Raw genomic sequence first — 6,000 nt, 5'->3', positions numbered from 1 at the left:
GCAAGACTTGTAGGCTCAACCTCAGACTCACGGACTGGGATTGAAAGCAGGAAATAGAATTAAATTTATGTGAAAGCGCCAGATGAACATCTGTTAGTTCAGGTCCCCCACTTCCTTGGTCACCCCAGCCAGAAGCAACCTCTTCCTCCTCTGGTCTCCCATAAGCTACTCTGAAATATGAATCAATAGCATAACAGTTAACAGTGTCGGGCTTCCCTAGTGGCTCAGACAGTAAAAAATCTGCCTGCAATGTGGGCAACCAGGATTCAATCCCTGGGTCAGGAAGATCCCCTGGAGGAGGGCATGGCAACCCACTCCAGTATTCTTGCCTGGAGAATTCTATGGACAGAGGAGCCTGGCGGGCTACAATCCATGGGGTCACAAAGAGTCAGACAAGACTAAGTGACTAACACTTTGTCACTTTGTCTAACAGCGTAGACTCTGGAGCCAGATTTTCTGGCTTTGAATCCCAGCTCTGTGTTTGCCAGCTGTGTGCTCTGGAAAAAGTTACTTTCTGCTGTGTGCTTCAGTTTCCTTATCTGTAAAATGGGGATAAAGTTGATCCCTATGAATTAATACATGCAAAGCCCTTAGAACACTGCCTGGCACATTGTAAATGTCCTTTAAGTGTTATTGATTATTGTTAAGGATAACACTACCATTTATTGAGTACTCGGTACTATGAGCACAGTGTGAGGACTTTTACACACCTCATCATGGGGCAGCTGTGAGACCCCCTGGTGTCTGAGCAAGACCAAGTCACAAATGAGGTGTCTTTAGGGAGGAAACCACTGCTTCCTCTCCTGTACCAACTGTCCTTCCCTGTCACCTAACTCATATATAAGCTGTATTTGATCCTGAATCAGCATAAACCTTCTGAAGGATACAAATCATCTCCAAGATGCCAGCAGCTCTCATATCAATGGGCTGTTGATGGCGGCTCCCTCATTGTCTCCCATGGGGATAGCCATGCCTGTGACCCCAGACACCCAGCAGAATCTGAGATCCTGAACTCTTGTCTGCACCCAGCACCCAAATTTCTCCAAGATCTTGGGAAGCTTTATAATCCCAGCTCTTGCTACCTAGCTCACTTCCATATTCAGAAGCTCTCTCTACTTCCTATCAGACCTGATCTATGTAGCAAACTTAGCAAATGGAGAAAGAATTTTCCTTCCCCCTTCAGACCCTGTAAAACAAGGACAGACAATGCAGCCCTGTGACAAACGTCACTGGCATATAACCATATTCCCCAAAAAGCCCTTCTTCAGGCCGTGTCCCCATCCTTCCCTGTGACTCACTGCACAATTGCCCCCACCCAGGGGAACAACCACACTGCTGGTCTCTTAGCCTCTGAGAGGTTCAGTAGCTGCAGAAAGATCAAACTGTCCCTCGTTTGACCCCATCCACAACTGGTTGGCTTCAGGCTTCAATAATTCAAGGTTAATATTAACTTGCCTGCAGCTCCTTAGGGTCAGGCATGTGATGGGCTTGAGCCCAGACCTCAAAGTTCCAGGTTCATCTGATTTCTGGAATCAGCTTAAGCAAGACAGATGGCTGTGTGGCACAGCTGGGGCCAGGAGGGCCTAGGTGCCCCCCATCATAGGGGATTGGGGGGTGCCTTTAAGCTCGCAGAACTACATTTGTTCTCTAAGAGCTGGGCCATGACTGCTCAAGAATAACCTATCATTTCCCTTCACCCAAATTAAGCAGGCACATTTCCAGGTGGTGCTAGTGGTAAAGAACCCACCTGCCAATGCAGGAGACATAAAAAACATGGGTTCAATTCCTGGGTAGGGAAGATCCCCTGGAGAAGGAAATGGCAACCCACTCCAGTATTCTTGCCTGGAGAATCCCATGGACAGATGAACCTCGGGGGCTATAGCTCATAGGGTTGCACAGAGTCGGACATGACTAAAGTGACTTAGCACATACACATACAATGATTAATAAGTACCCCATGCGTGTGTGCATGCCAGGTCGCTTTTTAGTCACGTCCGACTCTTAGTGACCCTACGGACTGTAGCCCACCAGGCTCCTCTGTCCATAGGATTCTCCAGACAAGAATACTGGAGTGGGCTGCCATGACCTCCTCCAGGGGATCTTCCCCATCCAGGGATCAAATTCACTTCTCCTTTCTCTCCTGCATTGGCAGACAGGTTCTTTACCACTAGTGCCACCTGGGAAGCCCCAGGGCCACCTGAAAAACAACATCTCTTTACAGCCTTTTCCTGAAACATGCTCCAAACCCACTGATGCTGTCCTGTCCAACCCAGTGTCAAATCCAATGCTGAACCCATCATGAACACAGTCTCTGGAATTCGAGAGATGCTACAAACCACCTCAAGAGAGCTCTGCTTGTGTCCCTCTGTGCCCCTGTGGGGATTAATTCACTTGGGCTACAGCAGTGAAGGCTGATACTAAAGAAGAGAAAATGTTCCTTAGCTCAGTGACCAAATTTGAAAGATCCCCAGGACTTCACATTAGATTCAAACTTGAGAACCTAATTTGAAGTTGATTCAAACTATGAATCTAGCTATAAGAGCTATAGAACCCCCACTGTTCTACCGACTACCTGAACGTTATAAGTATTAACTCATTTACTTCTCATTAAAGTGTAGGAGACGTTGGGAGAAACTGCAGAACTCAGAAGTTAGAAGTGGCAACAGATGGGCACTCAGGCGCTCACAAGGCTCCCGGGTCTGTGTTCCTGACCATAACATAATGTCTCCTGGATAGCTAGGAGGCCCGGTGGTGTGAGAGCTGACTGCGGGCATGGCCTGGAGGCTGATTATGGAGGGGTAAAAATAACCGTGGCAAAGGGCTTTTCAGATCCTGCCGGCTGGTCACTTTGAAAGTATTTCTGAGGTAAGCCTGCCATCTAGTGGTAAAACAGCAGGTAGCAATTACCCTCAAGTGAATGTACAATGAGCCTTGAATGGGGAAGGTAAATACATCAGCAGCCAAGTTGTTTTTCAGTTCAGCTGCAGATTCTAAACGATAGGGAAATCCCGCTGCCATGGTCCTTGAAATAGCCTAGAATTGTCACCTGCCATTGAATGGGCTACAGGCTAGATGCAAATCCCAACTCTTCTCATTACTGATGGAAAGCTTGAGCCAACTAACTTCCTTTTCTCTTCTGAAAAATGGGAAAATAATACTGACCCATATGGTTGCTGTGAAAATCAAGTGAAATAATGTGTGTGACACGTCAGGCCTGTTGTCAGCACTTCATAACATGGTTGGTGCAGAATGAGGGGCTGGCTCAGGAGCACGGCGGGAAGGGCCTGGACAAATTAGACATTAATTAGTGACATTAGTGAGCCCCACAGGACTGCTCTTGGGGAATTCTTTTTTTTTTTAACATGTACTATTGTGAAATACATTGGCCACCTGATTCGAAGAGCCAACTCATTGGAAAAGACCCTGATTGAGGGTAGGAGGAGAAGGAGGGGACAGAGAATGAGACGGTTGGATGGCATCATCGACTCAAGGGACATGGGTTTGAGGAAGCTCTAGGAGATGAAGGATGGGGAAGCCTGGCATGCAGCAGTCCATGGGGTTGCAGAGTCTGAGCGACTGAACAACAACAACAAACTTGCATTGGCTTCCTCAGACTTCCACCTGATTACTGAGTCATTCTCCCACTCACAAGTGTTGGTGGTTCTCCCTGCTGCCCTTATTCGTCTCTGGTCAGGCCTGGAGGGCTCGACACAGCACAGCCCTCAGAACAACCTGGCTGGGTCACTGCTGCCTGTGTTCCAGTTCCCAGGTGTGACTGCTCCTTACCCATCCCCTCAGCACTTCCCCAGACAAGCCTTTCCTTTACAACATGGGGGTTTTTGTAATTCTCCACCGAAATCACTGATTCTCTTCCTTTAGCCATCTTTGAAGCATTGGGAAAATAAATTGTTGTTGTTCAGTCACTAAGCCATGTCTGACTCTTTGCAACCCCATGGACTGCATGCAGCACACCAAGCTTCCCTGTCCTTCACCATCTCCAGGAGTTTGCTCAAACTCATGTCCATGGCATCCATGATGCCATCCAGCCATCTCATCCTCTGTCACCCCCTTCTCCTCCTGGCCTCAATCTTTCCCAGCCAACTCTCTTCCAGTGAGTTAGCTCTTCACATCAGGTGGCCTAAGTATTGGAGCTTCAGCTTCAGCCCTAGTCCTTCCAATTAATATTCAGGGATGATTTCCTTTAGGATTGACTGGTTTGATCTCCTTGCTGCCCAAGGGGAAAAATACATGGCTTGAGCAAATTAACAACTATTTTATTTTGAGGTTGAATTTGGTAACGAATGTCACTTGAATGTGATGTAACTTGGCAAAGTTCATTTCATGGTTAACATGCTTTGGCCCACTTGCTCACTGGCTTCCAAGCTAGATGTTGTTCCCATTAAAGATTAACTTGTAACTTTGAACCTCTTCTGTCTTCAGTGCGCTACGGATGGAGACCTGCCATTCCCACCACAGCCAGCTGTGAGCCAAGATCGGGGTGGCTGCCGCCGGACACCACTATCCCCAGGCACTGGAAGAGGCTAATACCAGGTGTGTTGCTGGTTGTCTCCCGTGTGCTTGGAACTGGGGTGGGAGAGCAGGTGGCAGGTGGGGCGAGAAGAGAGGCTAGAGACTTCAGGAGGCACTGGAGGCGCTCAAATGTGAGTCTTCAAAGGTAGAGTCTTGGCAGAAAGATGCCATGTGGATGCAGGGAGTAGGACACTGAGGGGCCTGACAAAGGAAGGCTTTGCCACAGAGTCACTCCATCGGTTCCCATGAGTTATCTATTATATACAAAAAAGTTAAAAAGTGAAAGTGTTAGTCATTCAGTCGTATCCAACTCTTTGTGACCCCTTGTGGACTTTAGCCCACCAGGATCCTCTGTCCACGGAATTCTCCAGGCAAGAATACTGGAGGAGGCAGCCATTCCCTTCTGCAGTGGATCTTCCTGACCCAGGGATCCAACCCATGTTTCCTGCATTTCAGGCAGATTCTTTACTATCTGAGCCACCAGGGAAGTCCCATTTTATACATAGTAGTATATATAAACTAGGTAACTCATGAGAACCTATTGTATAACAAGGGAAATCTACCCAACGCTGTGTGATGACCTAAATGGGAAGAAAATCAAAAAAGAGGGGAAAAATGTACATAAATAGCTGATTCACTATGCTGTACAACAGAAACTGACTCAACATTGTGATACAATCATACTCAAAAAAAAAAAAACAACAACTATAGATAGAGAGGCTATGTCTAGGGAAGTTAAGTTTTAGAACCACCTGAGGGAGTAATTTTTTTTGGGGGAGGCCATACCAAGCAACCTGCAGGATCTCAGTTCTCAGGCCTGGGATTGAACCCTGGCCCTAGCAATGAAAGCCTGAAATCCTAACTGCTAGTCCACCAAGGAACAGCCCCGAGGGAGTATTTATGGATGTCCTTCGGAGGGGAGATAGCTTAAAAGATGTCCACTTGAAAGGGTTCTGGAAAATCTAAAAGTCACAGTTCCTGCCCTCGGGGATCTACTTTGTCACTTGACCACTGCTTCGTGGCCACAGACAGAGGATAACAGTGATGCAGCAACTGCTTCTAAAAAGCAAAAAGTTAATGTTGTCAGACAGTTGGGCTGGTGTAGTTTCTTTGGGGAGTATGTTTACTTGGAACCGGGTAACAATTCCTTCTGGTGTATAGCCTCCTGAAATTATGATTGGGTCAAGCTGAATCTGGCTTCCCCAGTGGCTCAGCAGTAAAAAAAATTTGCCTGCAATGCAGGGGGCACAAGTTCGATCCCTGGGTCAAGAAGATCCCCTGGAGAAGAGCATGGCAACCCACTCCAGTATTCTTGCTTGAAGAATCCCATAGACAGAGAAGCCTGGCAGGCTGTAATTCATAAGTTCCCAAAGACTGAGCATGCATGAACTCAAGTTGAATCTATGGATCAGTCCGGGAAGAACTGCCCCCAACAGTGATCAGTCAGGGTGGTATTGGTAGAAAGATACC

General features: G+C 47.3%; 1 protein-coding gene across 1 annotated transcript in view; it reads left to right on the top strand.

The window, feature by feature from the left end:
• Positions 1 to 2,756: 2,756 nt before the first annotated feature.
• Positions 2,757 to 6,000, top strand: part of HAO2 (hydroxyacid oxidase 2) — a 28,354-nt gene continuing 25,110 nt past the window's right edge. The window contains exons 1-2 of the mRNA XM_055586863.1: positions 2,757 to 2,865; positions 4,441 to 4,551. The gene's annotated coding sequence lies outside the window, so the exon portion shown is untranslated. The remainder of the gene's footprint in view (positions 2,866 to 4,440; positions 4,552 to 6,000) is intronic.

The sequence above is a fragment of the Bubalus kerabau genome, chromosome 6 (assembly GCF_029407905.1).
Source record: "Bubalus kerabau isolate K-KA32 ecotype Philippines breed swamp buffalo chromosome 6, PCC_UOA_SB_1v2, whole genome shotgun sequence".
Lineage (NCBI taxonomy): Eukaryota > Metazoa > Chordata > Mammalia > Artiodactyla > Bovidae > Bubalus > Bubalus kerabau.
Note: the sequence above shows the minus strand (reverse complement) of the source record. Positions and strands in the feature narration are given on the sequence as shown.